The following is a 10,975-nucleotide window of genomic DNA, read 5'->3' as shown; positions in this document are numbered from 1 at the left end:
GCTTATTTGTCTGAGTAACTCTTATTGATTCATTGACTCATTACACTATTTTGTGCTTTGGACCCGAAACATATTACTACAACCTCTGAAGAATAGTTACTTTTTTCCCTACAGAGAGAACAATACACATTTCAGTCTACTGGAAGTAATTTCCCCCTCCAAGTCAAGAGGCAAGTGACAATGTAAAATGAAGACTGAATAACAGAAAGACCACATTAGAAAGATTATCCATAGAAACATAGAAAGAGGAGAATTTAACTCACTTGAAGCAAGACAGAAATTTAGGAACAAATTCTACTAGTCGATAATGTGAAATTTATAGCTTAGATTTCTTACTGAGAAGATGAAGAAAGTTCTAGATTATTCAGAAACTCACAGAGTAAGAAATGTATAAAGAAAATTATTCAATGAAAGACATGCAAAAGAGTTTTGCGATATTTGTGTTCGATCTAAGCAGAACTTAACTGCTAAATTGTTCATCTATATACCCCGGATATTGTCTATAAGGAATTATCCTGTTGACTATCAAGCTATACTTTCATTGTCTCTCAATGAACACTATGCAATGTAGTATTTTATTTTGAAAGGTATATTTATGATTCTTTTGGGGCTGCTCCTCCTTCTCCTCCAACTTAGTTTTCCTTTTATTAAATTTTTCCCTCCTAATGCTGCTCAGTGTTTATGGCAAAGAAAGCAAATTCAAAAAATGTGCCCTCCATTCAAACCCATGGAAATTCTTAGCTCATACCAGAATTCTTACCACACTGTGAAGAACTTTGCCTCCTCCACAGATGATTTTGTTCCAGTTATGAATGTTATTACCATACCAGAAAAAGGACAATCACCAACAAATTGTTTCATTGTGGTTCTTAATAGTATGTAATTTTCCTTTTTTATTTAAGTATTCTTTATTCTGTCTTCATTGTTTGGTAAATAAGAATCCCATTTTAACCTGATTAAAATTTCCTTGAACAGCACAGAGAGTTAGAGGCAGGCCTCATGGTATAATGGTATAAGATGACATTGACATGCACTGATGTGGAAATAGAGCTGCAGCCTGTGGCTGGGGGCTGGAGTTCTGAGAGTCATTCTTTTGCCTTCTACTCAGGAAATTTTGCCTCTTCCCTTCCAGTATAACAGAAGTAACAGAAGGTATCATCTTTCTTCATGTTTTCCTCATTGGAGATGTATGGTGCTCTCTACAGCTGTCACTGTGCTTCCTGTGCCTGCAGATTTTAAAGAGATTATTGAAAGAACTGGACAAAGATGTTCTTTCCAACATCTCTCATAGTGGCATCCTGGGAGAATGCAAGGAGAATGGACTTCAAAAAATGGCTAGACTTTCAAGCTTCTCCTATATAAAATCTCCTGGGCTCAATGAAGCTGGGCCAGCCTCACCCACCCTTTCTTATGTCCTTAGGATCACTTCAAAACATCAGATGAAACTGAGCAGGACTCTGAATAAAGAGTGGCAGTAAAGATGTGTTCTTTTAAATAGCATAATGCTTGAGTTTCATATAAAATCAATAGAGTTTATTATTTATAAGCTGTCCTTGAGGTGTGCATAAACAATTGAGAACTTCAGAAAATGTACTTTTGCCTTTCTCATTCCAGTTGCTCTGGATATTCTTATACAATTTTTGTCAACCTCTGCTGCTAACTTCTTGTGTCAATAGTTGTCAACAGCAACTTAATTTTTTATCAGGTTCTCACTGAACTGAAGGCTATCAGACCAACAGGTGCAGAAAACTGGAGAAAATGGAGAAAAAAATTCCATGTAGGTCATTTGTACAGAAACTATATTATTAACCAGAAGCTATAAGGCCTTTGGTGAATAACGCAAACTTAATTGATGATTTTCATTTACTTCATAAGAGACAACCTACACATCCCATAACAATCATCTAGGTAGCAAACAAATAGAACTGGATTCATAGAAGCTTTACAATCAGTTGTCTTAGAAGTAAAGTTAAGGTACTATTTAAGCAACATAAAAAACCTTATTCAATTTCCAGGGTTATGGATACTTTGTGCTTGTTTTCTACTTGCAATAGTGTCAGTGTGTGCTCTGTTATAAATACTTACATAGCTTAAAGGAAAAAGGAAATAAAAATAGGTTTAGGGATTCAAATATTATTCACAAGTATATTGTGGGGGTTGGAAAACAGTTTGTAAAATAACAGCAGGTATGACAATGAGTCTTTCGTATTCAGTTGGGATATTCCATTTTAGGTCAGGCACACTGAATTACTCTCTTCTTTCCACTACTGAAATTGGTAACCTACTCCAGAAATACACATAGCATTGAAAAAAAAAGAGGTCAAAAGTAGCACAGCATACAGCAAAGGGATTTGGAATGAAAAGAAGACTGTTAATCAGCCCCTGGTTGTTTACTGACAGCAGGAGATCTGAACTAGCCATTTAGCAGGTTAGGAGGTAATCATGCAAAGATAATTGCTGCTCCTAGAACACCACTTTTTAAAGATGTGGATTTCTACTGAGTGACTGTGCTGTTTCAGATGCTTTTGAGTCTGAATTGCAGGAATCTGGCTGTTGTAACTATAGAGTCTTCATGAGTTAACAGCAAATCACTAAAACAAAAGGAAAAATAAAGTCCTTAAAAGCTAAATACATCAATAGCAAATAAACAGATAATTCAATCTTGAGATATAGAAAAAATCCTAAAGATCAAAATGTGTGTTCCAATTACATGCTGCCTGAAGGTGCTCAACAAGAGATGAGAACTATAAACACATCAATTCATTGGAACATCTAGCAAATCTGATGTTGCTTCAACAAATACTACTATTAAAAAAAAAAAATCACATCTCAAAACCAAATTCCCGAGTAAATAGAAAGCACAGGATTAAAACTCACACATTTCACTTCCATTCTAATCAAGTCAGAAAGCTCAAAAATTATCTAATTTCCTCCTGCATACAATGTTAAACTACTTCATGCACGTTATCTATAAGTTGTATGATTTTTGAAATTTTCACTGGTGTAAAATATAATATGTTACATGAAAATAAAAGCATAGCTAAATAAATTTATTTCTTGCTTAAAAAAAGAAGTAGCAACAACAAAAACAAAGCTTGAGTTACAGACATTTGTTTTATGCAGATATTTGGTTAGCTAGCCAGCTTATGTTTATATATGAGTCAGTCACCTGGTCAGTTCAGGAGACTGTCTTCACTACTCTTAAAGAGGGGAATTAGTCACTTTCAGAGATCAGGCATAATCAATTGCAATTTGTTTTCCTCAATTTCATGGGTATAAATTCTGTGTACATGGTTCTGTGACAGCTTTTCTGTGGAGGTCCTGAGCTGACAGAAATAAAATGAAATAAAACCCACATAAGAATTATTTGGAGAATTTAAAGTATAAAGAGACCTTGAAAAGAGCTGTAAAAAGATGTTTTACAGGAAACATAAAACTATCAAAATACACTAGTTTCCATTTATGGATACTGTTATTATTCCTTTCTTGCTAAGATGAAATGTTTAGATATTGTCTAGAAAACTTCACAGAAAATAATTTACTCTGAAAAAAAATATTAAAAAATATATCACAGAATTGGATTGTACTAAATGACAAAGATTAATTTTTCAACACCACAAACCTATATTTGTGAACTAAATCAATACTCATCAGCTCTCCTACTCAAGGGGAAAACTTGACAAGAGAGAAGCTTGGTCTGTTTATAAAAATACTGAGAAAGAAGGCAAGATAGCAGTTTTGAAGGACATTCTTCTCATTACAGCTACTTCTGACTATTTGGTTTGCATTTTTTGTTGTGGTGGGCTTTACTTGTTTGTTTTTGTTCTTCCCCTGAAAAAAATACCAAACTTACTGAGGAATATTGACTATTAATTTTTTTCATTCCAAAATCAAAATATACTCTCCTGTCTGGAATATATCGGCTAGCAAAAGAAAACTTTGAGCTGAGAACTCAGCTTAGAGTTTTCACATCTTGTGGTGAAATGAGTGGAAATAAAACATTTTAAGGTGTACAGAAAAAAAACAGTTTAAAACACAGTTTTACTTTTAAATTTATGTAAACAGAATTTTTAAACTAATCTTAATTAATTTCTATGAATTCCATTCAATGTCATGAATGATAGCTCTGGTTTTTTATGCTTTCCATCAGACAATTCATGTCTTTGGATGTGCATCCTTTTAAATGTATTTATTCTTTCAAACTTGTGATTTCGAATCAGTCCTATATATTGCCTTGTTTTGTAGAGCTGTTCTGCGTGATTTACTGTGATCTCTCACAAAGTGAGAAAGCATTTCCATAATGATAATTTTTGTCTGAATTAAATGTTTGGCTTCTGCAAATACCCATGACTTTTAACTTCTTTTTCTATGAGCATTTGTTCCAATAAAATCTGTTTGTTCAAATGAACATGGAGAGCAAATAACAAAGAACAGAGATCACGGCCAAAGCAAGTCCATTAAATAATGCAAATAAATATTTGTCTTTGTTTTTTTTTATTCTTTATGCTTTTCCATCAAAACTACTTTACAGGGACTATTTATGTTGCTTTTATGATAAGTAAAATAAGACATTCATACTGTTCAGTTGAATTAACCTATCTGAGAGGTCATATCAGAAGAAAAACATAGGGAATCAGTGTCTTGATGCTGAAAAAATCTTCAAAAACCAGTTAATATGATTAGGATTATGATAACAAGAAAGAACTTAAACTAAAAAAAGGTATATTTAGATATTAACGTATCTCCTCCACTGGTATCCACCAAACCTATAGAATAGGATTCTTTACAGACCTCTGATTTTGCATCATTAAGTGGTATTTCCAGAACAGGGATTAAGATGCAACCTTAACAGGTTTTCACCGGAGATAGTTATTCAGTCATGCACAGACTGAAATTTTAGAGCTCTTGATGTATGTCCAGGGTTTGGCTTACACGGGCATGTGGTCTGTGTAGATCTAATGGAGCTCACTCCAGCTCCACCTCCACTGCTGCATGTACATTTTTTTTGGTGTGTGCTGAATGCCTGTTGTTCATCTAAGTTTCATTCCACTATGCTGTCACAATGAAGCCAGAGTGTGTGCAGACCAGAGATATGGAAAATGCCCAAGTCCCACAACAGGAAATTAGCAATGGAGTCTCACATACTTCTTCAGTACTTCACATTAATGTTAGAATGTTCAGGTTTTGTTTCTTGTATTGTAAGTCTGTGGAAGAAAAGGTTCTGTACAATAATAATAATAATAATAATAATAATAATAGTAATAATGAAAAAACCCAACAACAACAAAAATAAAATTTAAGGGTGAGTTACTGCTGCAGTGCTACAATGGCAAATCTCTTATTCCCCTCTTTTCCTTGAGTTTCTAATTTAGATCAGAATCAATGCCTTTATTATGCTTGTAGTAGAACGTGCCTGGCACTGAGAACATAATTTTCATTTATCCATTAAGAAGAAAAGTAAATTGTTGAGCCTGCCTCACTCTGCATTCTTGTTATCAGACTGACTTGCCTTTTCTTGGAATTGCGCCACAATTGAGATTGCAATTCAGTTTTTGATTGAATGTTTTGCACATTGAATTTCACTTTAGATTTTCTCTAGCTGTTTTAAACTGAAGCATGAGTTCAGTTTACTAACTACTTGAATAACATCGTATGCAGAGCATCATCTTGGGTGACAGAAGCTTAAGGAGGGTAGAGTTACTGAGAACTCTCGTAGCTGGCCTCACATTTGGATGAATGAAGGTGATCATCCTGTTAAAGAGACCTATGCAACCTATGGGATGGTAATTGAAACTGCTGCCCTCCTAGGCCTGAGGGGAGGCTAACTGCAGGAGAGATGTTCCCTCTCTCAGCATGAAAAGCACAGGTGAAAATTTTAGGAGGGCTCTTTAGCAGTTGTTATAATCTAGTCAGTTCACAGATATACAGCCATTTTTAAGTGCAATAAATTCACTTTTGCTGTCCAAAACGATGGTCACACTTCTTGTCCCAAGCTAGACATTCCCATTTGTTAGTGCTAGTATTCATGCAGTAATGCAAATTGATCTACATGACATATAAATCAAAAAAACAAACAAGCAGTTTTGTATCAGAGCAGTGACATAATCTGTTTCTTTGGCCATCTGGTTGGAAAAATGTTTTTTCTCTGTGAGATATGGGAATCCGATTACTTATTTTGGCTGCAGGGCAGATTTATGGTGAATTAGAGTGATAGAGTAGTCATGGAGCCAGCATCCTATTAGCTTGTCAGTCACTCAGCCATTGCAGGGATCCACTTTTATGGGTCTCATGGTAGCCAGACTGAGAGGATCTCACCAGCACAGATTCACTTTTCAATTTCTCACAGAAGATACAAAAGTCCTTGAGCTCCTGGACCTAGACCCTGCGGAAAAATCAAACCTAAGCAGAGTCAAGTTTTCAAGTGTCAGCATTCATATTGGGATCAATGACATATTAGTTAAATGCTTCTAAATAACAAATGAATCTTGTTAATCCTTGTAAGAGTTCCACCAAGGTCAGATAAGTACATGGCCTGGAATTTCATCACCTTTTTTTGTTAAAGCACTAGAGACTCACAGACCTTTGAAAGTAATGAAAGTACTACATTGTTTCCACTTTTATTTCATCTTTTTCTGATGCGAAAACCCCCTCTGAAGACTGAGGTGTTGTCTGTTTAGGTGTAATCTGTCTCCAGCATGAAAGGTCATAAGTAAGAACTTGGGAATACAAGGCATTACAAAGCAAAAAGAGGAGTATTATGAGGAAATTGCTTTATGAAACTGAAAAACATATCCAAGTGTTTTTAACTATGCAAAAATGTCAAGGCAAATAAAAGCCCTTGAAACTAAGGCATTGCCTATTCTAACCCTGAAGGGGGATGTAAAGGAGATGGATCAATCAGTAAGATGAATCTGGTCATATGTTTATGAGTACATAGTCATATACAGGCTTGAACAAAACATTGGCAATTTTGCAAAACTGAGTCGCCTTAATTCTCTATGCAACTAGTACTGCGAAGAAGTAATTTCAATGCATCTGAAGAGTTCAGGGTAACAATTGCCCCTGAATAGCTATGAACTTACAACCTTAATTCAAAGGCATTTTTGACTGTTTCTTTTGCAATTCCTCTATACAGGACAAAGAGAAAAGAACTTTCTGTAGAATGCCTTACCATTCATGTTAGTAAAACTCAGTCATCCACAAAAAATTATGCTCTTCTCTCTCTTAAAATGGTGCTGTCTGGCTCAACCCTTTTCTGACTTTTAAGTTCTGTTCTTCCCCTTATCTTTGGCCACTTGATCTTGACTTCATTTTAGTCCACTGTAATACTGAGAGGTTTCTTTAAGAGAAAGCAACAAACAAAGGCCTAATTTCCATTTTCTTGATTAATTTTGCATCCCACAGTACCTATTTGCCTTGACAGATCAGAAAATCATTTCCCAGGAAATGAATGAATTGAAACAGCACTTATCCTAAAGAGACAGCAGTGGAATTGTAGCAGCATTTTTCAGGGGTACAGGGTTTGCAGGCAGATTTTGTGTCCATTTTAGTGTTTCAACACTGTGGTTTAAATCTTTAAAAAACCCTCATAAGTTTAAAAATAGAAAACAATATTTGGGGTATTTTTTTTAAATTTTTTTTGTTTGTTTTGCCTGACTCCTGATGCTTAAGGCAATTAATATCCACCCTACATTTTTTTCCAGATTTGCAAGCACAGGCATGTCCTAGTACACTCCCAATTTTATTTAGTAAAAGAAAGACAGAATTCAAATAACCACTAGAGAAACTACAAATCAGAAGGACAGAAGGATTTTTTTTGTTTTATCAAAAAGCAGAGTCTTATGCAGCAACCAACAAAAATTAGGAAGGAGTCAAGAGAATTACTTCAAACTTAGGCATAGATAATAGGTGATAATGATTAATTGTTATGAGAGGAAGAAAGAATTAGGTTTTTAACATCCCAAAGAACTGAGACAAGTACTCAGGAGAGATTACAGTCTGTGAGGCAGAAATTAAATGAAAATACACAGAATGGGGGAAAAAAGTGAGAGAAAATATTGACCAATAGGAAAAGTTGGGTATTGGGTAGCATTAACTCTTGCTTACAGTCTTTACTGTTTAACTCATTGGACCACAAGTGTAGTATTTGTAAATGTATGTAGAGGATGTGAGCACAAAAAGTAGTTATCCTTTGCATAGTCCTGTAAGAGTGTAATCAAAATTACTTTTCAAGCAGCTAGCTAAATGTGGGAGAAACATTTTAAAACAAATATCCCTAAGAACACCATTTATCTCTAGGAGTCAAACTGCATTTTTTAAAATTTTATTTTATTTTATTAATTTAATTTAATTTAATTTTATATTTTATTTTATTTTAATTTCATACCGAAAATCTACAATACCATTCAACATCAGAAGAAGAAAAAGCATAAGCATGCAGAAAGAAATGGCATAGGTAGAGTAGGTTCTTTTTCAACAATAGTTGAACAGTGTCAAGGCTTCTAAGAAATGAATGGCAGAGGGAGTTTTGGAGATGCAAAGAACTGGGAGCAGAAAGGATAATTTTGACAAGCAAATGGTCATACTGACATTGAAAACTGTTGCAGTCTCCTGTTTTTAGGAAACATAATTAGGTAACAAGTAAATCAATTCACATCACACAATGGTGAATGTGTGTTTCTTTATTAAATGGTTCTGTTTTCCTCAGGTACTATGTGTGCCAAATGATGTAATTGTTACCATGGGAACTATCCTTTTATAATAAGAAACTTAGAATAAAGCTCTGAGAGCTTCTAAAACCCTACCTGGCATGCACGTATTGTTTTTCTCCCTAAAAAAGTATAAATAAATAATAAAAAAATAATAATGCTGTTCCAATTGTATCCTCAAGTAGCACTTAATTCTTAAAATAGACCTGATGATAGTGGCTTCACTGTTTCTGGAATAGGTGTTACCCAGTGTGAGCACCAGATACATGATCATTTATTTAAAACTGAAAAAAAAGGAGGTAAAAATACAAATTGGAGACCTTCTTTAGAAAAATGGATTTTATTACGGGCTGATTTAGCGACAAAGGGAATTTCTAAAATATTAGAGTTTAAATAAACTACTTTTCTAGTCACAATACTAAAAAAATAGTGGTATATTTATATATTAGAATCAGATAAGTGTATACAATATTCCTCCTTCTACTCCATTAACCTGACAATCTTTCTTCTGAATGCTGGAAGAGAAGACAAAAACATTTGCTGCAAAAGCACTTGAAATACTCTTCTGGGAATCTGAAAGTTTCACCATGACTAATATTTTGCAAAAGTTGTAATTTTGTGGCAAAATAACACATTTTCACTTTTTTATCCAGGGGGAATGCTTAACCATGGTCCTTTTACTTTCCATTTTACAGCACCATACACATAAATCACATTTCCATAACTGGTTCTGAAAAGAAGAAGAAAAACAGTAGTGCCTGACATTTCTTTTTCCTTTGTGCTTTATAGCTAAGCAGAATTGGATGCGATTGATTCATCCTTAAAATACCTCTTACCCCACAATATGACTTCATAAAATAATGCATTAAATGGAAGAATTTAAGATTTTTTTTTGAGAACTCTTATAGCACTGCTCACTATTTGAAATTTTCTGTGAGTCAAAAATAGGTGTCTTTCCACATGGTGCACAGTAGATTCCAATATAAAAGGATAGACTGCAAGGTAGTCTATCCTCCAGGCAGCCCTAAGCCATAAGCCAGTTAATATTTTTTTAATACTTTATTTTTTTAATATATGGAATACAAATTTTCAATATAAACACAATTCATGTTAAAAAGAAATTTTTATCAAGTTTCTTAAGTTCTGGAAACACCGATCTTTTACAAAGACCATGATTACCTTGTGGAAGTAAATCTGACGTTTTAATTAGAATGTGCCATGCTCCCAAAGCATCTTTCATTGCAAGCACTTTACTGACATTTATTAATTAGTGGTCTGATCTGGCAACCCTTACCCACATAATTTTTACTTGTGATTGCAATCATTCAGTCTTTTTGCATGAATAAGATTTACGGAGTCTATGCCTGTTCAGTAGTATATGAGGCTCAAAAACATATAACTGAGTAGGGCTTCAGGAAACTAACTGTAAGTTGGCTTGATCTGGGCAGCCATGGGTAAATACAGCAGTTATGTGTCCCAGAATGTACCTGGCTGTAGCAAAAGAAGCACGGATATGCTTCTTTTTAGTGTCAGAGCCCTGGTGAACGAGGGTACCTTCTAATGATGTGCTCAGAACAACTTTTTGACTAAACTTGAGGTCTCCCTGATGAGGGAGAGGGATAAAGGGAAAAAAAGAAAACAAGGACTAATTACGTGAGTATGAGACAAAACAGTAGAAGATAAGGAACAGTATGTGTGTCACAGAAGAAAATGTATAAAAATTCCCATGGGTGTTCTGTGCTGGGAATTGACACCATTCAGGAAGCGAAAAAAGCCCTATGGTGGCTCTGACACCCCATATCATACAGACCCCTCCAGTCAAGAATCCCCTCCTCAGTGGAGTGAGCCAGTTTGGAAGGTATGAGGGAAAAGGGTGATGAGATACTGCAACTCAAGGAGCTGTTAGAACCCAAGAGTGTAAATAAAAAGGTGAGGGAAAAGTGTACCTACCACCTGGCACAGGATCCTGGAATACTTGAAGAGGACCCTTGTGCCTGACTTGCCCTCTTGTTGCAGGGGGAAGCAGTTGGAAAACTTAACAGGAAAAAAATATGGTATGAACACACTCATGCTCTCCACTTTGTTATGTTGTTTCCAGCTGATTTGTGTGCAGCAGATCAGGGAATTGGATCTTGACATAATCTCACCCACTGGGTCCTTACTCTTTTTTCAGGTAACAAAAGGTATTTGTACACTGGACGAGAACAAGACATGACCCTGTGACATGGAGCTGATTAAGCATGAGCTTGCAGAAGTATTTTCATGGG

This window comes from Anomalospiza imberbis, chromosome 2 (assembly GCF_031753505.1).
Source record: "Anomalospiza imberbis isolate Cuckoo-Finch-1a 21T00152 chromosome 2, ASM3175350v1, whole genome shotgun sequence".
Classification (NCBI taxonomy): domain Eukaryota; kingdom Metazoa; phylum Chordata; class Aves; order Passeriformes; family Viduidae; genus Anomalospiza; species Anomalospiza imberbis.
The sequence above is the reverse complement of the archived record's forward strand: the minus strand, read 5'-3'. Positions refer to the sequence as shown.